At 38.5% G+C, this 26,778-nt stretch overlaps 1 long non-coding RNA gene and 1 pseudogene across 1 annotated transcript in view; both read left to right on the top strand.

The window, feature by feature from the left end:
• Gm12648 overlaps window positions 1-20,771 on the top strand; it is a 337,451-nt gene extending 316,680 nt beyond the window's left edge. Inside the window, exons 5-6 of the long non-coding RNA XR_001784347.1 lie at window positions 18,279-18,332; window positions 19,166-20,771. This is a non-coding gene — a long non-coding RNA (predicted gene 12648). The remainder of the gene's footprint in view (window positions 1-18,278; window positions 18,333-19,165) is intronic.
• On the top strand, window positions 4,072-4,870 carry Gm18005 (predicted gene, 18005; annotated as a pseudogene).
• Window positions 20,772-26,778: the final 6,007 nt, after the last annotated feature.

Here is a 26,778-nt window from a genome sequence, read left to right as displayed (position 1 = left end):
AATATATCATTGGAGTAAGTTAGATTTGAGAAATTGCCAAAGGCAAAAATATTTATGAAAATGTTGGTTTAGAGGCATTTTTCTACTCTACATATTTTCTTTGTGTGCTACCTATAAGAAAAAAAAATAAGTTATCATTGGAAAGCCTACCCAATTTGCATCTGAAGTACCTAAACATTTATCCCATTAAATGGGAAATTGAGGGCATTTTTTCCTGAAGCTTTATAGTTTGGCCACGAAGAAAGTCTAGTAAAAAGTTTAGTCCATCCTCTCAGAAACCATGACCATAACGACCTCTGTGTTTTGGACTGAGAAAACCTGTGGTTTCCAGTATAAGACCTGTGCAGGATCAAGCTAGTCAACACTCCTAATGTGGTGGTTTGAATATGCTTGGCTTAGAAAGTGGCATTATTTGGAGGTGTGGTCTCGTTGGAGTAGGTGTGCCACTGTCGGCATGGGCATTAAGACCATCATTCTAGCTGCCTGGTGGTCAGTCTTTTTCTAGTGGCCTTCAGATGAAGTGGCCTCAGTTCCTTCTTCACCATGCATGCCAACTTGGATGGTGCCTTGATGACAATGGACTGAACCTCTGAACCTGTAAGCCAGCCCCAATTAAATGTTGTCTTGATAAGAGTTACCTTGGGGTCCCCAGGCTCAATCTGATGGTTGACTGTAAGTATCTGCATCTGTATTAGTCAGGTGCTGATAGAAACACTCAGGAGACACCTATACCAGGCTCCTGTCAGCAAGCACTTCTTGGCATCTGCAATAGTAGCTCAGTTTGGTGTCTGCAGATGGGATGGATGCTTAGGTCTCTGGATGACTTTTCCTTCAGTCTCTGCTCTATTTTTGTACCTTTGAACAGGAACAATTCTGGGTTAAAAATTTTGAGATGGGTGGGTGGCCCATCCCTCAACAGGGGTCAGTCAGGTGGGGCAGGGCATGCCTATCTACTAGATACGGTCACTATAGGTTCTTTCTTCCCTTTATTGGGTATTTTGGCTAATGTCATTCCTGTTGGTCCTGGGAACCTCTTGCTTCCTGGGACTTTCTAGTGGCTAACCGCAGTTCCCCATCCATGACTACTACATATTTCTATTCAATTTCCTGACCCTCTGTACTTCTTTCCATCTCTAGAGTAAGGACTGAAGGAGCTGAAGGGGATTGCAACTCCATAGGAAGAACAACAATATTAACTAACTGGATCACCGAGACCTCCCAGGGACTAAACAACCAACCAAAGAGTATACATGGAAGGATCTATGGCTCCAGCTACATATGTAGCAGAGGACCTATCTGGCATCAATGCGAGGGGAGGTACTTGGTCCTGTGAAGGCTTGATGCCCCAACATAGGGGGATGCTAGAGCAGTGAGGCTCAAAAGTAGCTGTAATAGTCTGGTTATACTTGCACATAGGCATCAGATTCATGAAAATATAATGAATAAAATGTCCACCAATGAAACAAGATGTCACTGTTTGCCTTTCCTTTCCCTTGTTAGGAATATAAATTATCTAAAACAGTATCAAGTGAGACCAACTCTAATCTGAGAAGGGACACCATCCTTGCCATCTAGAATAAAGGGATGTTAAAGTTGTGATTTCACTCTGTGGCGCATGTAGCGATATGGTACATTCCTCTGCTGTGGTTTTTGAGGCAGAATGCAGAACATTGATTAATGCCAACACTCACCCCTTCCTTCTTCCTTCTGTGTATATTCCTTGGGAATGTCTCCAGGAACAATAGGACACCAGGGCTGCTCTGTTGCCCACAGAGTTCAAGACATGCTGGGTCTGGGCTTGCTTTCAGTTCTTTCCTTCCTTCAGCTACATCAAAAGAGCCTCGAGAATGATAGGCAGTCATGTGAGGCTCAGAATGATTCTCAGGCTGCCAATATCCTCGTGAGTTTCAGACTGAAGAACAGAAGTTCTGGTGATCAGGGAATATTTGTTTCAACAAGAAAGTCCCCAAAGTATAGTGGAACCAGCCATGACTAGTGAGACTTGGATGGCGTGGGTTACACAATTATGTTTTAAAGCATTTGCTGGGCAAAGTTTCCTAAATACATGTGTTTTAGGTATATTCGCTAGACTGTTAAAGGAACTGGATTTAAGCTGTTCATCAAACCTACAAACCTATTATAGAATTAAATTAATTATTTTTGTTCTTTCCTCTTGTGAACATTTCAGTGTACTTTAGACTGTTTTAAAGAACAGCATCCTTACAGAATACCTATGATCCATCTTGTTTCTACCTATCAAATGACTTCAAACCTAATAATACATTTATGCTTGTGAATTGGCTCTTTTAATAAATAAAAATCAGATAGTTATAAGAACAACTTAGTTTATATGGTTCACACAGTGTTGAACATATAGTTAGTATCTTTGTTATAAAATCAAAATACATTTACATTGAGAAATGTTATACAGGTCTTAGCCCAATGTTGTGAATGTTGTACGTGCTCAATATCTTGACAAATAATTAAGACTGAAGCCCAGTAAAGAAATAACAGGTTATTAAGTTTAATAAAGACATATTCTGAAACTTAAGGTGTGAGCAGTGTACAAGTCAAGAGAGACATAGGAAATGTGATAGTTAATTAGATTATGGAAGGAAATGAAAGACCTCAAGTGAAAGCAGCCAGGTGAAAAGAAAAGAGAAGAATATTAAAATCTCACTCATATGTAGAATCCCACATAGTGGTTCTCATAGAAATTAAGAGTAGAATTGTGGTTTCGTTAGGGTAGGAAGAGTAGAAGGGGAAGAGAGTGGGCAGGAGGGAGAGAGGGAGCAAGGGGAAGGGAGAAGTTGTCAGTGCATACTACTTTCTGAGTTGGTAGAAGATGGTCATTAAGATATCACATGGTAGAGTGACTATCAGTAGCAGCAATAAAGTGTAGGTCTCAGAAAACTAGAGGAATTCTGAGTGTTCTCACCATTACATAATGATAGTCAGGGAATGTAGATATAGCTATTCTAATTTAAATATTATACATTTATACATAGATCAAGAGGTCAATAGACAATTAACAGAACCCCAATTTCATAGTTTTGATAGAGCATTTAAAATTTATATTAAAAACTACCCTATGGATGAAGTAGTTAGTAACTGGGAACTAGAATTTGTCTCTTGTATTAAAAGGTACAAGAGTAGCCTAGAGTATTGGAAAATGTTACAGAATACAGGCTGTAGACACAGATGGCTGCATAGGAATTCAGAGATTGTCCTTTTCTATCTACACGATCTCTGACAAGTAGCCCAAGGTCCCGTTTTGTAAACCAGGCATACTAATCTATGCCTGTGAAGGCTGTATGCAACATAGAAAGAAGAAATCCGCACGACGGGCTTGGCCTACAGTAAATACATAATGGTGTATGTTTTTGTTAGCACAGGTCAGTACATAGTCATCTTTAAATAGTATGGTGCTGCTAAGCCACAGATTCCTCCCAATAGTGTTGTGTTTATGTAGCTGGAGATCTTAGTCAGGACCATGTTTCTAATGTCTGATCATGGAAATGAGAACCTCCAAATCAAAAAGTAAACTAAAATCCTATCTCAGCTTGGGACTACAACTGAGTTCAATGAAGGTAATATATTCTTCCAGTAGTTCATTTCTGGAAGTGAGATGAGTCAGATGGACTTTTTTTACTATTTACTATGAAGAAGGTAACATTGAACAAATTTTTGTTTTTTTTTTTTTTTAAATTCTATGGTTGGGAATTTAGTTCAGTCTTCAGCAGAACACTTGCCTATCAAACAAGGCCCTGGATTCAAAAACAAAAAAGCAAAGAGCAACAAAATAAACAATCAATCAAACAAAAAACACCCCAAGAACAACAACACAACCCAACACGATCTTTTTTAGTGACCACAAACATCAGGATTGCAAGTTACCTGTAGTCCTAAAAAGATAAAGTCAGTAAATTATATGTCTCCAAACTGAAGATATGCCTGCAGAACCACTGAAAAGATTAGTGAAGGGAGTGAAGGGATATGAACACACACACACACACACACACACACACACACACAGAGAGAGAGAGAGAGAGAGAGAGAGAGAGAGAGAGAGAGAGAGAGAGAGAGAGAGAGAGAACTGCTCAACAGAAATGGAAACAATGAGAACAGGACAATTCTTTGAAAATTTCCAGACTAAGATATGGAAAAGGAATGACTCAAAATTGTGCAAGAATTTGAGATCAACCCTGTCCCAGGTAGATGAACCAATGTGACTAGTGCCTTATTTGAAAATGTGTTCTCTAACACACTTCGGCCATCTAATAGCCTTTGGTGGATAAAAAACAAGCCTAAGAGCACCCTAGACACCAATCATGTGCAGGCCCTTGAACACTGGAGTTCTGAAGAGCATGGGAGATGCTCCTATTATTCTACCATACAGTGGTTCCATAAGTTATACTCACAGATTCTTCAGTCTGCTGATACCAGTACTGCCCGAGGCACAGAAATGTAGAATTCTCTGTGGAAAACTGATGAAGAATGAATTTACCATTACACATGTTCTCCTGTCCAGACAAAATGTTGGGCTTATTTATTACAAGATAAAATGAAAAGTATATCTTTCCTACAGGCTGAGCTTTAGCTTTCCTCTCTAGCCTGGTTTATATTCACTCCACAACAGTCTTTCCTGTGTGAACCTCTATTCTCACTGTTCATACCAGATGATGATGCCAGTGGCAGTAGCTTGACATCTCTCCCAGCTTCCAGAAAATGGGACTTTTCAAATAGAATGACCATGCAGTATGTAATTTCTTTTTGCCTGAGTTAGGCACAGACACACCTCTGTTATGTTGTTTCAGGTACATAACTGGTGACTGTTATAGGCAGAGTTGTGACTATTGCAGACTTTCAGTGAGAGCCTTGTGTCCCTCAAGTATAAACCCCAATAAGTTTGTTGTAGCCTCTGAATTTTAGCTTCCCAGAAAGTGCTGAAAACATCTAAGACAAGCAGAAACCCTAGGCAAGATATTGATTGATTGATCAGGTTTGAAAACTAATCACAAAATGGTTATGTTCAGACAAATCCAAGTCTAAGAAAATGAATGCTTACACTAAACAATTATGGCAAAAATTAGACTGAGAGAAAACTTCTCTTTCTGTAACATTTCTCCATTTCACTTCTTTTCCAATCTAACTAACAAATTGAAACTTCACTTTGAACTAAATGAAACCATTTAAATAGAAATATAAAAAGCTGTCATTTAGAAAGAAACACTTGGGGACTAGAGGAAATGCTTGGTAATAGAGAGTATCGGTTGCTCTTTCAGAGGACCAAGGTTTGATTCTCAGCATTTCACAACATCTGTAACTCTGGTTCCAGGGAACCCAATAGCATCTTCTGGTTTCCACAGGTACCAGATACATAAGTAGTACACAGACATACATTCAGGCAAAGTATTCATACACATAAGATAAATAAACCTTTTAAAAAGAGAAAATTTTGGATTTTTCATTCATTTGTGGCACTGTTAATGAAGCTAATTTCAAAGAAATTAGCTGATAGGGATGTCTGAAACTTCTAAAAATGAAATTGTTAAAAAGAATGTCATTTTATAAGGATTTTAGGATTTTTCTACTATAAAACAGTTAACTTACAGCAACAACAACAACAAAACTCACACCCTTATTCTTTTCCTTATATTGTATTCATTTTATAGGTTGCTGGTGACTACACCAGAAATTAACATAGCGTCAAAAGTGCTAAGTATCTCTGGTTTACCAGACAAGGATGGGAAAAGATGCATTCTAACATAATGTCTAATGGCCAGTTCACTCCTAGGATATTGCTCTTTGGTATTTGTGACAAGGTTTAAAATGGTGTGTCATGAGAGGGCAACTTGAAAGAACTGAGAAGTGTTAAGTTGAGAAAAAGAGGTTTCTGGTGAAGAGGTTGATCTTTTTACATACTTGAGGATATGTCATGGTAGAGGCATTTGATTTATATTGTGCTACTCCAAGGGATTCTTTTCAAGAGTGGGGAGATATAAATATCAGCGCTGAATGGAAAATGTCCAAAAATTCCATGAGTGGCCTAGAGAGAAAATGAGTGTCCTTTCTTCTGAACTGCTTCCGCACAGACTACCTAACCTCAGATACTACATCAAAAGAAATGCCTGAGCATAGGAAATCTGCTCCAGGAATGCATGGATGCCCTTCTAGCCTGTCTCTGCTTCTCACATGCTAGGGCATCAAGCAGAATTTGCAGTCCTGGGTCTTGGCACCTGTCTCATAAATCTATGGTCATGGATATAAAACAGCAAGGTGAGATTTCATGCAGGCATTAGCATTTTTTGTAATTCTCATAAAATGCTATAGAGAGGATTTCTGCAGAGTAAGAGGTTGATCAGTTTCTTCCCAGGGTAAGAATGTTGTAATAGAAGACTCAATCATATTGTTAATTTTATGAGGGACCATTAGCCCCATAAATCACTACATAGTTCCAAAAGGGCCAACATAATATATCTTACCCAGTCACTGAAAAAACAAGTACAAATGGATACATACAAATTCAAGAAAAGAGGGGCTAGAGAGATAGCTCAGTAATTAGGATCAATTAGGATTGGTCCTACACAGAGTCTGAGTTTTGTTACTAGAACCCACACTGTGGCTTACACCTATCTATAACTCTAGTTCATGAGGATCTAACAATCCCCTTTGGGTTCCTTGCACACCAGGAACACACATGGTGCACATACGTACCTGCAGGCAAAACTATATATACTACCTAACCTCAGATACTACATCAATAGTAGCATATTGAATATAAGAAGTGATGGGTGTACATTTTGTAAGGCTGATACAAGGATGGCTCTTCTGAAGACTGGCTCGAATGTTAATTTAGACAATTAGTCTACTCCCCATTCTCTCTACGTGTTACAGCACACATAAATGGCATAAGGGATTTTATATGAATTCTTGAGAGTGGGTTTTTAAGTTTCATGTGAGCAAACCAGGCATATTGTTAACAATATAATTTAAGCTAAATTGAGCTCCTCGTAAATTGCCAATGGTTTATTATTATTCACTGGAATACATTTACCCTGCTAATGCAATAATCTAGTTTTTTATTATATGTTAATAGTTTAATAGTACAAGTTAAATGCTATTAATAAAGTGCTAAAACTAATGGGGCTCATTTATAGTGTTCCTGCTTTTCTTTAGCATTTTATTAGTAAAACTGAAGGTTGCGAAGTGACAAATAAGAATACTAAACAAAAATCACTGCAAAGAATTCACTATCAGTGATGGAAAGCTTGGACTGCATGCTGCTAGCCAAATCAAAGCATGGGGTGGCACTGTGGTTGGCACATGGCTATAGCAGCCTAAGGCACAAAATGAGAGCAAGGAAGTATGTAATAAACAGACTCCTTCCATTAAATTTGATCTCTAGATCAAGTATAACTATACAGGCAAAACTAAACAGAGACTTAATATTTAGTAAATTATGAAACAAAAGAGAGAGGATGTTAATGTATTTCCTCTTCTACTTTCTCCTATAGTGAGTAAGTACTTCCAATCATTAGCAGCCACTAATTATTTTTTTTTAGTTTGTTCATTTCTGTAGAAGTGCTGGTATGATTTTAATATCTATAATCAATAGAAATGTGAATGACTTCACATTTTTCCAAACATGAGTCGGATGCTTTCCAGCAAGTACATTCGTATTTAATAGTAACTGAGATGAGTCTAGAATCCTGTCTTTAGGGACAGAAAGCAAAGTAATATAATCACAGGGTGGAGAAAGTATAACTTCATAAGATTCAGTACAAAATGTGAGGGGATATCTCTACAGTACACTTAATGTCAGTCCATAGTGTGATTAATCCTCTAAGAACACTCAAGTTTCTTACTCCCCCTGGGATTCAGAGGGAGGTCCAGGGATTCTGATATACTCAGTACTGGTCAAGAATGGCTTTGGAATATTTGATCAGATTAGGAAAAATGCACTTTGTGGTGATGCTTGATCAGAACAGCCATAGCCAACATTCTAGATTCATTTCTATTGTTGTGATTTAAAAAAAAAATCCTCAAATAATAAAACAGACAAACAAAAAACCCTGATGAAAACCAACTTAAGGGCCTAAAAGGGTTGTTTTATCTTAAATTTCTATGTAGAGTGATTTTAATCCAACAATGTGGCTACTCTGGATGGAATACAGACACACCCCTAGCACACATCTTTAACACCAAACAGTGAAGATGAAGTTAGTTTGTAGAAAGAAGAATCTGTGTTGGAGAGTGATGTCTAATTGAAAGCCAGACAAAGTGACAGATCAGAGAAAGATTTGACAGATAGGATATGTCCAACTCTCATGAGAACAAAGATGGAAGAGAGATGACTTAAGAGAGAGCAGCACACACAGAGAGAAGGAGGGAGTTTTCCAGGAGAGTTTTCCAGACAGGTTGAAGACAGAATAAGCTAGACACAGATGAAGACAGAACAAGCCAGAGAATGAGAAAGAGCCAGAAGATTAGAACAGATTGCTAGAGTTTGTTTGAGGCCAAGTAGAGTAATTCAGTCAAAAGCTGAGAGAGAAGCCAGTTTGAACTAGCCAGCTTGGAGTGGAGTTTGAACCCGAATTGCCGAGTTATACCAGCTAACAGAGTTCAGAAAGAACTAGAAAGGGTAAGCAGTAAGTCTCAGAGGGTGAAAACATTCTAGGTCTAGATTAGATTATTCAGAGGCTAGAATCTTCTAGGAACAAGGCCTAGGTTAGCGGACAAAGACAGGAAGCCTCGGAGAGAACAATTACCACAGGAGAATAAAGGTTACATTTACATTTCCAGATTATAGTATATCATTTTAGAGAAACCAAGGAAGGAACTTTAAATAACTAGTCAAAAACAGATTCATAGTTAAAATCAGAGAGAAATTAATACATGCATACTTACTTGCTTATTCTCTTTTGCATTCTTATACAGGTCATGAGATTCTGCTTAGTAATGATGTCACCCACAGTGGGCTGTACATTTGCATAGCAGTTATCCTAGTTAAGAACCCTGTGCCCCTCAGACATGCTCACTGGCCACCTCAGCAATCCCTCATGTAGAGTGTCTTCAAAGGTGTTAGGTTCTATCAAGCTGACTAAGCGAACCACAACCACCAATAATAGCTCTGTTAAACATTTCAAAGGCTAATATGAGGAAAAAGATGAGTGTGGTGGCTAGTCTTGGTTGTCAACTTGTCAACATCTGGAAGTAACTAAAATTCTTGCATCTGGGTAGGTGTGTAAGATATTTTCTTGCTTGGATCATTTAAGTGAAAAGATCTACCATAAACCTAGGCCATATCTTCTGGTGGGAGCCCACATAAAAGAACATGGAAGAAGAAAGATTTTTCTTATTGCCGGCTTGCCCTTACTCTCATTGACAAGTTAATCCATTCCTTTGATGTTATTAGAACCTGCTACTTTGGGTATCCAATGTAGACTGAAGATCAGCATCTCTCTATGAATCTTGCAAGACTCCAGTACCAGAGTAGAGCTGCTGAGCCCTTCAGTCTTGTGGACTTAACTACCAGTTACTTGGTCTTTCCTTTGAGAGACAGCCATTATTAGAGTATCTGGACCAAATCTGTAAGCCGCTCTAATAAATGACCAACTTAAAAAAATTATTTTTTGAGCTCATAATAGAATTACATAATTTTCTCCTTTCCTTTCCTCCTCCAAACTCTCTTGGATACTGCTTCTTGCTCTTTTTTTTTTCCATTTTTTATTAGGTATTTAACTCATTTACATTTCCAATGCTATACCAAAAGTCCCCCATATCCACCCACCCCCACTCCCCTGCCCACCCACTCCCTCTTTTTGGCCCTGGTGTTCCCCTGTACTGGGGCATATAAAGTTTGCAAGTCCAATGGGCCTTTCTTTCCAGTGATGGCCGACTAGGCCATCTTTTGATATATATGCAGCTAGAGTCAAGAGCTCCGGGGTACTGGTTAGTTCATAATGTTGTTCCATCTTGCTCTTTTAAAAATTATCTTTGTTTATTAATTGTTGTTATATGTGTACTCTTAAACACTTAAGTAAAACCTGCTCAGTATGTATATGTTTAAAAAGTACCCATCCTATCAGTTCCTTTCCCTTACAGAACTCTAACTAATACAATAAGATAAATTTCTTTTGTGAGATTTTCCCAAGTTCAGCTAATATTAGAAAGGCATTTACACAGAACCATAATATAATATGATAAAGAAAGTTATTAATAATAATATCATGTGCTAGAATCAGCCTGTAGGATTTAGAGTTCTTTTATCAAAACAACTCCAATTGTTTTATGGACTTTAGTCTGTTTTCTTTATCACATATTGAGAGAAATGTTTTAAAGTTTCCCAAGAGAGGTTTCTTCATGAGGAGGGAAGACCATACTTACCTGTGGGTATAAAGACTGATATTTACAATGTAGGTAGGGATTATGATCATTTATTTAATTTGTAGTTATGGGTTTTTCCTCCAAGATCCACGGCTTTACCAGTATGTTTGAATTTGGTCCTTTGTTCTACACCAAACTGCATTACTGTGAAGCCAGCTCCATTGTACTCTTCCTCCATTATGCTCATAAAGACTTGCATCAAGATCCGATGTAAAAGGTAACTAAAGGGTCTAATTTTAAAATTTTCTCCATATTTTAAATTAGAAAAATACATTAGGGTATATGTTGAATATTGTGTTGCTGTGTGTATTTTAGTTTTTGATTATCTTAATTCCATTTCCTTTCCTTGTTCTATTTAAAACATATTTTTATGTGTGCATATGTGTGTGCACCTTTGCATGAAAGTGCCTAAGGACATGTGTGCACATGCAGCGAGGCCAGATGTCAATGTTGTGTGTTTCCTCCTTCCATTGCTCTCCACCTTACTGGGGTCATTTCTATTATGTCTGAGAAACTACTTTTAGTATTTCTTGCATTTTAGGTCTACTAGTGAGGTATTCATTATTTTTATTTCTTTGACAACATTTTCATTTTAACATGAATTTGGAAATGTAATCGTGCTGAGTAAATATCTGTGTTGGTCATAGTATTAACTCTCCTTTATATTTTCATTGTTTCTTTTGAAGACTTACCTTTCAGGTTTATCATTGTTCTCTTAAAGATACTTAAGTATATTACTCATTCTTTCTGTCCACTTTAAGTATCTTATTCTTTCTTTTTAAGGGATAGATACGTTTTTTATTAGTTATTTTATTTATTTACATTTCCTCCTTCCCAGTTTCCCCTCCACAAACCCACTATCTTCCTCCTCCCTGCCTCTATGGGGGTGCTCCCCAACCCACCCACCCACTCCTGTGCCCCACCCTTGCATTCCTTTACCACTGGTCATCAAGCCTCAGCAGGACCAAGGGTCTCCCCTCCCACTGATGAACAACAAGGCCATCCTCTGCTACATATGCAGCTGGAGCCATGGGTCCCTCCATGTGTAGTCTTTGAATGATGGCTTAGTCCTTGGGAGCTCTGGGCCATCTGGTTGGTTGATATTGTTGTTCTCCCTGTGGGATTACAAACCTCTTCAGGTCCTTCAGTCCTTTCTCTAACTCCTCCATTGGGGTCACTGTGCTCAGTCCAATGGTTGGTTGGTCAGGTTCTGGCAGAGCCTCTCAGGGAACAACTATACCAGGCTCCTGTCAGCTTCAGCAATTTACTATGATGTGGATAGATGACACAGATATCAAGTAGATTTTATTAAATTTGAGGGTTATGTTTTCTTAATCTTTAGAACATTTGGGACTACTGATCTCTTCATATAACACCCCATTACTGTGTTCTAACTCCATAAGACTCCAATAATACCATGTTTATGTGAGTTTTTCATCACTGTATCTTTTACCTTCAGTTATATATTTTGTATTAGCCTTTCATGTTAGACCTATTGTGTTCTACTGTTTCTGACATGCACACACACACACACACACACACACACACACACACACACCCCTACAAATGGAAAGCCATGACTTTCCAAGAGTGTTTCTAATCTCTCCCTTGGTTGGAAAATAATAAAGCAATCTAACAAAGGATTCCCTTCAAAAGAATGCTAATACAGAGAACACAAATACCTATAGACTAAAGGCATAGCTATATATACTTATAGCATTGTACCGGACCTACTGAATGTCATAGCTGGGAATACTGTTGAATGAAGACAATGGTAACAGCTTGACTTGAGGAAGAATTGTAACACTGAAAATTGAGTTTCCAGAAAAAAAAACAAAAAACAAATGCTGATGTCTAGAGTGACATTCAATTTCTTTCTGAAATGGTTTATTGAATTAGTTGTGACTGGTTAGCATTTCTAGTAAAGTAAACTGTCCTAGGACTGCTAGAGGATGTCACTAGCTAAAAAAAAAAGAGCAGTCAGGCCACAAGAAGCTCTGTGAAGACCACACTGAAGCTAGTTGACTCTTGTTAAAAGAACAAAGTTAACAACCAACATTATTTATTTTCTTCATTAGGCTACTGTATTGTTTGAAGCTATGGGAGGTAGGTCCAAACTTGTAGAAAGATGAGGAGCAGGTGGAGCATTAGAAAGTTAAGGTTGTAGAAGTGGGTTTGGGTGAGAGGTGGTTAAGACCTATTTGGTGCGGGAAATATTTAAGAAGGCACCATCCCATGATAGTGCCGTCTACTTTCTGGACCCAGTGGTCCCTCCACCTCCATGGCTAGCCCCATGTAGCAACCTCCCATCTCCTGGTTCTCTTGCTGTGGATTCTGCTCACATTCCCAGCCCTGGTAAAATCAAAACTCTAGAGGCTTCTAACTTATCTGTCATATATATGACAGTTATCTGTTATATATATATATATATATATATATATGATAAGTGGGGCAAACACATCCCACTTAATATTTAATTATCTAAGAAATCCCCAATACTCATGGCTCTCAGGACTGTGTAGTTTTGGCTCCTTTTCCTCTCCTATAGGTTCCATCTTATCTCTCCCTCCCCTCCCCTCCACTCCACTCCCCTCCCCTCCCCTGCCCTCCCTTCCCCTTCCCTCCCCTACCCTCCCCCCTTCATCTCTAAAGTCCTCTGCCTTCCTTCCTTGTCTGCTACCCAGTCACAGGCTCTCACCTTATCTTGTGCCTGCCGTCACCTGAATATAGACAGCAATCCACACCTAGTAGTAAACAACCATTTGTGGTAAAATGCTGGGAAAGAGAGGTCAAGTAAAGGTGAGTTGGAGGAAGGTAAAAGTAGGAAATGGTAGGAAAGGTAAATAGGTGTAGCAATGACTCTGGATGGAGGTCTGTAGAGGGGACTCTGCCTCTGATAGGGATCTCCAGATGTAAACCAGCCTGTGGTAGGCATCAAGTTATAGAGATGAAAGCTGCCAGGACAGCAGCAGGAGCAGTTGTGGGTGGGTCTCAGGAGTTGAACTAGTGAGGAATTACCAACACCTTTTAGTTGAGCAGGCACTCTACCTCAGCTGAGCAAAGGGCTGCAGTTAGAGGAAGCTTTTGTCTGGAGTGGGTTTGTTAGTTCTGAGGTAATGTCCAGGGTCAAGTGAGTTGTTTAAACTAGGGGACTGGGGGGACCTGGTGGGTGGAGAGGTTAGGAGGTATTGTTTTTTGTTGTTGTTGTTGTTTGTTTGTTTTGTTTTTGTTTTTGTTTTCCTTTGGGAAAAAAGCCACAACAATGGTTTTTGGACTCTCGTGTTTATTGGTGCCACTGGTTTGACAGTTAGGATGGTCCTTCCTGGTGGCATGCATTTTCCAAATCTCATTATTTAGGTGGACTTGTTTCTAAAGACTCTCTGAACATGTTAGAATCCCTGCTCATAGAAGATGGCCTAGTCGGTCATCATTGGGAAGAGAGGCCCCTTGGTATTGCAAACTCTATATGCCCCAGTACAGGGGAACACCAGGGCCAAGAAGTGGGAGTGGGTGAGTAGGGGAGTGGAGGGGGAACTTTTGGGATAGCATTTGAAATGTAAATGAAGAAAATACCTAAAGAAAAAAAAAAGAAAAAAAAAAAAAGAAATCCCTGATTCTTACACAAGCCACTAAGTGATGTCTTTGCTAACTTTAGCCACTTAGATGAAGAATCTTGAGGGATCTTCATACTCAGTAATTTTTATTGCATGTTGGACACTGTATAAAATCTCCAAAGACTCCAAATGATGTTAAACATTCCCATCAGATATATGCATGCTTTGTTTTATGAGATGGGCGTGGGCATAGCCGGGAAAAAAGTATTTACCCCAATCTAATCTACGACTAGCTATGTTAAACTAGGTGGGGGTTTTGGCAAGACTCATTCTATTACTGCTTATCTCGAGATTCCTAACTGTTGGCTCAACACCAGCCTAACTCTTCAACACCAACCACAAAAATTTACACTGATTCTCAAATATTTCCAATAAAACTCCTTAGCCATGAGTCACAGACCATGATTTGATAAGTCATGAAAAGACTAGAAATGTATTTGAGGTACATCACGTCTCCATTTCTCCTAATCTGAATCTGTTCATAAATTAAATTTTATGCTTGACTCTTTGTTCTCATGCATTGGCTCTTAGCCAGGAGAGATCAGATTCTGATCTTCATGTTCAAGACCATGTTCAAGATTAACATATGTTCCTAATGAAAAGGCAATGTTTAACCACCAGCTCAATTCTGGAGGTTTACTGGTTTTAGGTAATTTATTTCCCCTACTTCTTGCTCTTTTTACACATGATTTAAAACCACAATTGCTATATAAATTATTTAGTATTTATTATTTCCCTCATTAGAGAACATTTGCCTATTACAAATACCTTCATCATCTTAAAAGCGGAAATACATATCTCTATGTCAAAGTAAAAAAAGAAACAGGCTTATTTTTGTCTACCCTGTGCTTGCAATATTATAAATTGAGCTTATAGTTTTGCTTAGGTCAGGTTGACCTTGGGCAGAACTATAACCTTGCCTGTCATACACTTATATAATTAGCTTTTTACTTTTTTCATTTTATAGTATCTTAGATATCCAGCAATATTTTAAATTCAAGAGTCTATTTTTTTCTCCTGGCCAGAGATCCCTATCATTTGTCTTTATAGATATACTAGGATTTCCCCATCTTACATTCTTTCATAGCAAAATAGCTTGGCTTACATTTTTTTCCTTTTCGGTTCCCTGTATGGAATTGGGTAAAAACTTATATGAGTTACATTCAAAGGACTGCTGACAGAATTTGCTGCATCAAACTGTACTTCTGCTTTAATGGGATTTGCCCACAGTTTTTTTCTATCTGTAGTGTGGATGTAGCCCTTACATGAGGGTGTGAGAAGCCAGAGATGTGAAAGTACCTTCTCTCTCACTATTCAAATAATGTAAACACTTAGGAAGTTTGTATTTATCAATCTATTATAGAGTCATCATTTCTTAAGCCAGTCATAAGCCATCTTGAAAGCTACTGGAGGAATTATAAAGATGAATGAGAATGACTCTATTAAGAATTCTGTAGTTTAGTAAAAAACATAAATTAGTGACTAATTATGAATATATGACTAGTTTTTACTATGGGGCTTGATTGAATAAAGGTCATGGAGGGAGAGAAAAATAAGTAGTCTAGCTTTTCAGAGAAAGGGAGCTCTTGACAGTCAAAGCAGGGTGTCAGGAAGATTTAAATGAACGTGGTATTTCTAGCAAAGATGAATGGGAAAGCTTTCCACATAGAGGAAATGTCACAAGTAGCCCAGAGAAGGCCTGCGGTTCGAGGTAGTTTTCACTTGGGGAATGGGGAATGTCAGTGGCTACATTTGTAAGCTTTGGAGAGAGGGTCCTTGGTCATGTGTAGTGAGTGACTTAGTCTGGACTGCTTGAGTGTCTGAGGCACTGTACTATGACTGAGGATACAGCAGTACATGGCAGTTTGCATACCACTATCTAGTAAGATTCTCTTTATATTAACTAGAAGTTCAGGAAAGAAGAATGAATGGAAGTGTGAAGGAAGAGTGGGGTTTCCTCTAATGTCCAGGACAGAGAAATCCTTAGCATTATGCAAGTATCCTTAGCATCTGTCAAATTTTGTCAGTGCTTCTAGCCCAAGTGAATAACTTAGATAAAAACATTTATTTAATATATCTAAAATATCTTTGATTTGTCTATTGCTTAGACAGTCTCTGCTTTTTTCCCTCTTTTCCTTTATCTTGTCTCTTACCAGATTTTCTTTTCTACTAATATCTACTGAGTGAGCCTGCGATCCAGATACAGTGGGAAAAGCTGGGCTTTCAGCAATGTGTGAGGTGCAGTCTCTAGTTTCTGATGACATCTCAGTAAAGCTGATAAGGACCTTATAGTTGAAGACAAATGACATGTAACTGAAGGTCAATTCCTATGCTTGTGGGTTGTTTCAGTGAAATTCAGAAATGTCACTGGAGGTAGCCCTTCAGGGGACATCTTGACGAAATTACTAAAACTTCTTTGTGTTTTGACTCTTTTTCTGTCAACCACATAAAGAAAGACTAAAAACAAAATCCATGTGCTTCTCCTTTTTGGAGCATTTGACTTCCAAATCATGGCCACCTGATATTCCCTTTAGTCCAACCTTCACATGCATATCTGCTTATGATGATGGTGTAGTTAAAAATCAAGCTACTTTATAGCAGGTGTGTTTGTAAAACTGAAAGCAACCTACAACAAACATCCAATTCAAGTAAATAAAACAAGCAAACAACACATTGTGGTATATTGACACTAATGGCATATTGCTCATAAAAATAATAGAATATGTTGATATGCATAATTTGGACAAATCCTAAAATATTTTCAACAAGTAACAGAAGTCATACAACTAAGAATAATATCCTATTTAATTATATAAAATTTTAGAACATGCAGAAGAGGCCATAGTGACAGAGAAGCAATCAATGTTTGCCTGAAAAGAAGCTCATAAGGAAAAAGAAGGAAGGCTTGCAAGAGAACACAAGGAAACTTTTTTTGTGGTGATGGCTGTATTTATTTTATCGAGTGCATAAATTATTTCATTCCTATTCACATACATCAACTTTTATCCAGTCATGAGACTGTTAGAAACACCCTTTAAGCTTGCTAAAATTGAACACATACTGTCTGACAAATCCTAAATGATTTAAGTAGAGAAGCCAGAGTTCATCATCTAATGATATTTATTTCTGTCTAGATAATTTTACTGAGTATTAAGCAAATACCCTTTAAGTAGATAAAAAATGTATTTAATAATATCACTACTGAACTATATAGGATTTTGGAGTTGCTTTGATTCTGTTTGATTGCTTTGATTCTTGGTCATATTGGTTTTTTTTTTATGAATCATATTCCCCTTGCCATATAGCCAACTATAACATGAATGTCCTTGAAGAATGATTTTCTTAAAAAGGCATTTCCAGATCCAACCGAAAATAAGCTCAAGTTGATCCACCAATTTTAATAGGAATTTATGTTAGAAATGAAAGCCATGAAAGGTTAGTAAACATCAAGAGACAGCTAAACATCTTGCTTGTAATATTTAGAGATAAGTTAGCTTCTAAAGGAATCCCACAGTGCATACTCCCATCTGGATATGTGAATTAATGTTATAGTGAAATTACCAGCTTCTGCTCTGCCAACTGTTTATGATTACGAATGATGTCCATTGCATCAGTAAGGAGACTCGTTTCACTCTCTTAGATTTAGGAGAATACACACTAAACAGTGATAGAAAGAAAACTCCACACTAGATCCGTGCACATCTCCTACAACTGCTCACACTGTCACCAGGCTTAAATTGTTATTTTATTTATTTTTGCCTTAGTGGTCAATAGTCACTCAGAAGTTTCTTCTACAAACATTTCTACTCAGCCATTTGCAAAGTTATGAGGGAGCTAAATCCGGAATACGGCTGGAAACTAGTCTGTCTTGTATTCTTTTATTCTTTTTTCCCCGCTGGCCTCATTGGCAACACTGTCATACATTAGCATTGTAGAAACACATATTACTGCAATCACACAAACAGCCTTCCCTATAAATGTAAACAGAGGCTGAATTGCTTCAAACAGCCCTGCTCCTACTTTTCAACAGTGTTTTATATTCTTCATTCTTTATTTCTCGGATTCCCTGCTTTGCCTGCCAGTTTCCCTCACCTTAAAATAGATGTTCGAGCAGCTGCGAATGTCCTCGATGACAATTGCTTTTGTGATTTACTCAGAATCCTGACAATTTTTAGGTCTGGAAGAATCAAAAGCCTGAGATCTCTGGGGATATCGCTGTTCAGGATCACATTTAATCTTACTGTGATCTCTAGCCTCGGTACTTTTCTGTTTCAGTACACTGCCACAAGCCTTGTGAAAGACAGCCTCTGCCCCCTCCCCAGCTGACAGGTATTATCTTGGAGCTCCTTCCTTTTATTTCATTTGGTGCCCGATATGTCTCACAATTTTCCTTGGCTGTGTTTGCTGAAAATAATAGATACTCCTGCAGCTAGCAGAGTGTAATTTATCCCCTTGCACTGATGTTTTAAGTTACTATTAAGCTAGCTGTTGAATATTTGAGGCTTTAAAAAAGTGATCATTAACTCTGGCCCATTTTTGGTTGACAGCAGGAAGCCGAGTAAGTTAAGAAGGAATAGTTGATCTTAGGCCTTGAAAGTCTTAATTCATTATGAGCAGAGAGGAACTCCAAATTCGTAGAACTTGTCATCGTGGTCTTAAAATTTCTTGACAAGGAAGAATTGCATTGTCTAACTTTAAAAAGTCACCACTTGCCTGCAGGCAAATTACTGAAGAAGAAGAAGAAAAAAAAACTGTTACAAGTCAGTGTTAAATTCACAAATATCTATAGATATCAGACATTTGACATTAGCAGAATGATAAAAATTGGGTCAAACAAGCAAGATATATTGTGGCTAATCTTGAGTGTCAACTTGATACACCCAGGAAGAGGGACACTCAACTGAGGAGGAATTGCCTCCATCGGATTGGCTTGTAGACCTTGTCTTGATTGTTAATAGATGTAGGACGACCCAGCACACTGTGAGGGGTGCCATCCCTAGGTAAATGGGTCTGGTTTGTATGAGAAAGGTACCTCAACAGGAGCCTGGAAGCAAGCCTTCAAGCTCCTGTCTTGAGTTCCTGACTTAGCTTTCCTCAATGATGATCTATAATCAGATCCGGTGTTGACGTGGGCGAGAGGGTCTGTTTGTGTGTTTCCACAGGACCAGACGGAATCTCTTTGGGTGCTGGAGAGGTTGATGAGACGCTGCAAGAATGAAGCTCCTGATCCAGTTGCCCCTGTGGATGTGGTGGATGATCCCGCAAGCACAAACGATGGAGCCGAGATGGGAGATCCTTTCCGTGTTCCAGAAGCCGATACCAGCTCGACATGACGTTCAAATTTATCAGATGGCATCAATTGCAAATAGCTGGCTGGAAAAAGGTGGAACATAGTGTCTACTTCCCTGTCTCAGTGATGGGATCCTCTTATGTTTGTTACTGATCTGGTTCTATTTATGCTGCCATAGCTTCTGTGAGTTTATTTGGGTGCATCAGTCCTGTGGTGCCTGGAAGGCACTGTGTTCCTGGAGTCATCCATCATCATGTATGGCTCTTAGCACCTTTTCTGAAGCTCCTCTTTCTCATAGATCTCTAAACCTTGCAGGGAGGTATTTGATGAAGACATTCCACTTAAGACTGAGTGCTCCAGAGTCCCTTACTCTCTGCACATTCTCAGTAGAGAATGTCTGTGTTAATCCCATCTACTGTAAGAAGACACTTCTTTGATGAGGGTGCAGCAAGGGCCTGATCTATGTATATAGCATTATGCAATATATTATTGGGAGTCATTTTATTGCTATATTCCTTTAGCAGAATGATTATAGTACGTTTTCTACTACTGACCTATCTAGTCTCAGGCTTTTGGCCATTTAGCAGTGTTAAGTATGGTTCCATCTCATGGAGTGGCTCTTAAATCCAAAAGTGACTCAGCTATTCTCTTGAGATTGCTATAACAAAAGACCACAAACTGGTGGCTGATAAATAACAAATATTTATTTCTTCCATTACTGGAGTCTAAAGAGAAAGATTCCGACAAGCCTGATAGTAGTCTGCTAGCACCTTGCTTCCTGGTTCACAGCTGTTATTGAGTAGATACTCAATATTGGCAAATGAGCTTTCTTTGGTCTCATCAAGTGATTAATGTCACTAATCCAAGGACTTGTCATTGTGAACTCATTACTTTCTATTCCTTTGAGGATCTGGAGCTTAATATATAAATTTTTGGAGGGGATGGGCTATACATTAGATCCAAGATAACACTAAACTAAAAGTCAAATGTGTTTACTTCTCCAAAAATGACTATTTTATTTATCCTTTTATTTCCATTATTCCCCATAAAATCTGAAGAATCAAAAGTATTCAGTAGTGAGGTTGTAAATGTACATGCATGTGTGCATGCATGTGTGCTATAAAAGGGCTTCAGACCTTAGGAGGCCACAGAGACCTTAGCACAACTGACTTCATATCGGCAGTGCCAGTCAGGCTGTAAGCCTCGGTGTATAGTCAGTACCATCTGCCAAAACTAAAACAAATGCTAGTACGTCAAAGTTCATAGTTCCAAGGAAGTCTCTAAATGTACTAACCTCATATTTTAGCTTTTGTAGTTATGCTTCTTGCAAACTGTTTTTGTTAACTGAAGTATGTTATCCTAGGACATAGGTCTTGAGCTGAAATTTTGTCCCGAGAAAGGCTTGTGGCTACTCTGGGATGCTGAACACCCAGTATAGTTGCTAGCCAGGAATAAAGACTTTCTATTGGCTTAAATGCATCTTCAGGCAGTCTTCTCTGGTGAATACTTCACAACAGTGAATGCATGAGTGTGTGCGTGTGCGTGTGTGTGTGTGAAGTTGGACTAGTAAAGTCTATTGTCTTTAAGATTGTTTTGTCTGCTATGAGAACAGCTGTGCTTGCTTTGCTTTGCTTCTCTTTGGCATAGAATGCTCATTTCCATTCTTTTAGTGTATACATATCTTTGTAAAATGAATTTCTTGTAGGCAACATGATTGCATTTTGTCTTTCTAATCGTTCATCTGGTTTGTCTACTTGTCTGTCTATCTGTCTATCTATCTATCTATCTATCTATCTATCTATCTATCTATCTATCTATCTATCTATCTACCTACCTATCTATCTATCATCTATTTTTTGAGACAGGGTAAGGCCTGAAATTCATAATCACTGCATTAATGTCTTGAGTGCTGACATGACGGAATGTGCCACTATACCTGGATTATCTTTATTCTTCATGGGACTTCCAATACAATATAATGATAAGAAAGTAAAATGGAAATTATTCTGATATTACCAGCATGCATTATATCAATCTTTTGAAACATCACAATGCATTTCATACATATATTAAATTCTTACATTCTACTAAAACTTTAAAGCTGTTTGAGATGATGAGAAAGCTAAGAACTGTGATTTTACTATAAATTATAAGCAGGTATTGAATTATTGTACGGCACCTGACAAGTATATGTGATTCAAATATCAATTAACACAAATAGATTGTGATCATCCTTCATTCAGTGATGATTTCTTATTGGCAGTTGCTTTGTGTTGCATACCAGACACTATGATTGGTGTAAAAAATAGTTTGCTGAATATACTAGTTTCTACTCACCAACTAACAGTGTATAGATGAAAAGTCATAAGAAAATGGGGATCTGGTCTTGTTTAGGCTGCAATAAAGTCTTTTCCAGTAGTTTTATTTGAAGTTTGGATGTGTGATATCTTGAAGATGAGGTGAAAAAGGAAAGGTGAACGGGAAAGAAGGATTTCTAACCATGGAAAGAAGGGGTGATGCATGTGGGAATGGTGTGCACAGTAATGTTGCTTTGACTATGAGACATTTCTATTCTAAAGTCTGGGCTTCTTAGCATATACTTCAATGCATGCTGGCAATTAATTATCTGCCCTGGTCTTGGTACTTTCAACTCTCATTACTTCCTACCATAGACTTCAGATGAGGCTCATCAACTATTAGTTCTTCTCATGCATTCTTCCCTGCCAACCCATTCCATTTTCAAAGGTTCCTTTAATCCACACCTCTGTGGAGAATGCTGAAATATTCATGGACCCCTTTTCAGCGTCCTGTTAACCATATCTCTCTACCCACTTCCACTCACATTGATCTTTGGCAGAATGACAAACATTGTCTTCTGCTGCTGGTTTCCTTGCATTCTTAGTAGATTATTGAATAGTAAGGACTCACTGTTGCATTTCATTTTCCTATCCTGGAATACCTAATTTATACATCTGGCTTAATCTGTTTTGGTGTCTGAATGACATGGGTCAGGTTGAAAATCCGTTCTATGTCTTTCTTCTCTTGGATGATTCCCATTTAAGGACCAGTCACATGTAATCATTTCTTATTTACAAGTCCCAGTATTGAGGGTGGCCCTGAAAAATTCATCAGTGGAATGAAGTTTTTCTTGTCCCTCCTGCTGCTCTGAAGGCCTTTGAGTAAACGATGGCAGATGGAATGAGGCTCTGACGGCCAAATGCAATATTAGATCTACTTCCCATCTCTCTCTGGTCTGCCTGGTGAACTTTGATGTATTGAATCCTACACTTTGGAACCAATTTCCTTTTGATGAATTCAAGCTCTCAGCCATATAGGGTGAGCTATTGCATTAAGGACATTGAGATAAATGATCAAGCATGTTGGCAGAGTATTGCCCATAATGTGGATGGTTTCTTCTGTCATCCTTGGTCCTAGAATACTTTTGACTTTTCTTACTCAATGCTGCCATTGTTGGCTATAAAAATTCATGCAGTAATTTCCCCATCTTTATGGACTTTCTCCAGCAATCATTGCAATGAGGCCTTCCATAAGATGCAGTTTTAATATTGACCCAAAACCTCAGCTGTTCAGAGCTTGGGGTAGAAGAAAGCACTGCAGATATGTGAGCTTCTAGGATGATGAAAAGAACTAACCCAGCTAATATAAACTTGGAATTTTTCAGTATAAATTCTATGTCAGCTTTTTGTTTTCATTGTTCCACTTCCTCCTTGCTTGTTTTCCTAGATACTATGCAGTAAAGTTCCATATTTTTAAACTCAGGCATTCAACATTTGATGAGTATCTATTATGGCTAATTTCGAAGAATAAGTTAACTTTGACCTCAGGACCCTAAAGGCATTGGTACTTCTTTTTATGGGGTAGAACAGATGTCAAATATTTCTGGCTTTGTGGCCCATGTATTCTCTGCCATAACTACTTCATCATTAAAACTGCTGCATTGCTATTTCTCTGAACCATAACATTTCCTCTTGGATGGAAGAGACAGGGTTGCTAAGACTTAGAAAATAAAGGAAATTCACCGGTCTCAGGAGAAAGATGCTCCTGAAACGTAAAGATTCTCAATGATCTTCCTCAATTATGTAAGTAGTAACAAAGGCTAGAGAGATACGACTCTTTCAGTAGGTCAGTTGCATGAAAATTGTGCAGAGTTTCAGGGATGCAGTTTTCATGACTCATTCTGCCTGGTGGGTGGGCTATTCACTGATGCAGTTTCCTTTGAGTCACCCACACCTTCCTAAGTAGCCCTTTGCTGGTACTCTTGTAAGAAGTCCAATAAAATCACTGGTTTACTAGGCTAGACTTCAGCATCCTATCTGGAATGAATAGATGTATGTTCATTTTCCCCCAGGAAAAGTCACATAGCAGTGCTACTAACAAAGCCATTAATTCTAAATCACATTTTATCTGTCACATGATAAAAACCCTACTCAAACCTGCTAATTATTAAAACTATTGAAGGATCTAAAAGAAAAAGTACATGAAGCTTTTTATAAGCATAGCAAAAAAGAAAGGGAAGAAGTTACTTCATTTTCTGTGTTCAAATGTGTAGTACCTCTAACATCGACTGCAATGGTCTGTTTTCCATTTGTAAATGGCAGTCGAGTGTCTGAGAAAAGATCAAGAAATGAGATGTTCAGAAGTGTTAGCTAAACTGGCTGCCTGGATCAGAAGCTAAAGAAATAGTATGACAGGAGCACGTGATAGTGTAGCGTATAAAGATGTTGGAGAGAGGAGAGATCACCAGGTCTGGACATTGGCCACGCCATTTGGAGTAGAGTAAGTATAGGGTAAAAGTATTCACAAGGGTTTTCTAAAGAGGGATTATGGCCAGATTAACACTTAGAAAGGGCACTACAGCTGGACTTGGTGGTAAAAGACTATAATTATTCCCAGTACTAAGAAGGCACGTGCAGGAGCACCAAGAGTTCAACGTTATCCCCAGCTACATAGTAAATTTGATGTCAATCTGACCTTCATGAGACCTTGTCTCAAACACCCAGAAAATCTGAGGCTGGAGAGATGGCTCAGAGTATGTGATTTAAATGTGATAGTCAGTACCCATGTTGGGTGTCTCACAAGTTTCTGTCTCACAAGTTTCTATAACTCCAATTTCAAATTTGACACCTGATTCTGGTTCCCATGTCACTCTCACACAGGTGGTACCTACACAGAGAGAGAGATTCAGCATAAAAGCAAAGCAAAGCAAAGCAAAGCAAAGCAAAGCAAAGCAATCAAGACAAAAACAGAAACACAGAAACAGAAACAGAAACAGAAAAACAAACAGAAACAAACAGAAACAGAAAACAGAAGTACAGGAGAAAGGAAGAGGAAAACTGCGGAGGCCAGGAGAGCAAATGGCTAGATGCCAGCTGAGTTGGATAATGGTCAAGGAAGCAAGAGAAGCACTTTTGGTGCAGAAGTGTTAGTAGCTGCCATCATTTAATGTCAACGGGCATAATAGAACCACAACTGCAACAGACTCTTGATGGAGTCAGATGGTTTCCTAGGACACAGTCTCAACAACTCTTAAATGTTTCCATTACTTACCTCTATTACCTGTCAATAATCCCACTAGATTATGAAATCCACCAGCACTTCCACCACTCTGTCACTCTCCTGTGATTGCAATTGCTATCTAGGGACCAGAATTTTTCAATACATAAGTTTTTAAAGGGATAGCTCATATCAAAATCACAGCAAAGAGAAAGATTGTTTGAGGTCTTGGAGCTATTTAATAGCTCCACATGGGTGAACATTTCTAGGGCCTCAGTTACTATTCTTTTTGTTTAATTGAGGCAAAAAATCCAAATCAGTGCTTTTAGAGCAAAGGGTTTAGGGATTAATTTCATGACTGTTATATTGAACAGCTTTGAAGCTTACTTAGAATTTTAGTTTGTTGTTTTTTTGCCTCATCCTATTTCACACTGATGTCTGGAATGAACTATCTTATGATTTCCTTCTAATTTCACATTGGGATCTTCATTAGTTTATGACCTTGGATGCTGTGGCCTTTTATCATGACCCTAGCTTGTCCTTCCATTGGCATATGCCTACTTTGCATTTCTGCTAGTCTTGGTTTTATTTTAGCATTTATACAGGAATCTTTCCCTCTCTAACAGGGAGGAGTTGAGGGTCTATATCCTACTTTGTTTTCCCTGAAGCCCTTTCTGCAATGCTTTTAATTAATACATGGTCAATTAAGAGATTCCCGGGTAGAATAAAGCATCAAATTTCCTGCAACACAGAGATACTATAAACAGTGGGCAATTTTGTTTCAAACAGATAGCAATGATTTTTCTGGAAATGAACATCATCAGCCTCTCACTTCCATTGTGGTCTGTTTCTGATAACAAGGGAACAATTGAAAACAGACTTCCTGGAGAAAAAAAATCCACAATCTCTGTATTCTAAATACTGGAAGCAGTTTACCTGTGGGGCTTACAAGCCATAATTTGCATCTTGGTTTATGTGAAAGATGGAAAGCCCAAGTATGTGAGTGGAGCTGCTGACACAGCGGGGACTCAAGCAGGAGCACAGGGAGCCAGTGTAGGGGCTGAGGGCCATGATAAAGAAATTAATAATCCACTTATTATTCAGAACAGTGAATGGCTACAGGCTACTGGCAGGCGGCTTAGCAATTACCTGATTAACTGCTAATGTTTTACTAGGAAATCTCTTCAAGAATATACTTTTTGTGTGACGTGACAAAGAATTGTAAGGAGCTGGGATTTTGTGCAAAAAGCTGAGTTGCAGGCAGGTGGGCTACACAGAGACCCTCGTGGGCCGTCACTCTTTCAAAATTGGAAGCAAATGGCCTCTTATTTTGCAGCTGTTATAACTCTTCCTGGAAATATCAGCTTCTCTGAAGCACTGTAACTCAAATTTAATATGAGAACTGGCATTGTTTTCCTTTTCACATTCAGATCTTGCTTAGAACTGGAAGACTGGGCATCATGTTTTCAGTGAGAATTTAGAAAATGGCTTGTGTCTTTCTCTTGGTGACACCCAAGATGTAGCAGGGCCAGAACATATCTAGCCTTGTTTTATGCAGTGGTTCATCAGCCTCTCCTGCTTGATATAGTTACTCATAATAAATTACCTCCATTTAAAAGCCAAATGATGACCCCGCAAGATACAAATCCTTTACACACATTGCTGCTTTGCTTCAGGCCACTGGTCTTCAAATAGTAACCCCAAACTTTACAACTTTACAAAGCCTATAGTGTTTTGAGGACTTGCGGAAATTCATCAAGATAGGAAGGCACACTTTCCGACATTTAAAGTAAGCCCAATCCTCAATTGTAATGCGAAAGCACTGATTTTTGACTGGCAGTGATCACCAGAGTCATAACCATGACGACAGTCTTTGCTGATGTTCCTGATGCCTCAAGAGTCTCTAGGCTTTCTTTGTAATGATGTTGCAAAGCTGTTTCCCATTTTGACTGATAATATCCTAGAGTATTC

This window comes from Mus musculus, chromosome 4 (genome assembly GCF_000001635.26).
Source record: "Mus musculus strain C57BL/6J chromosome 4, GRCm38.p6 C57BL/6J".
In the NCBI taxonomy this organism is placed as follows: Eukaryota; Metazoa; Chordata; class Mammalia; order Rodentia; family Muridae; genus Mus; species Mus musculus.
This window is presented reverse-complemented; position numbering and strand designations above follow the sequence as displayed.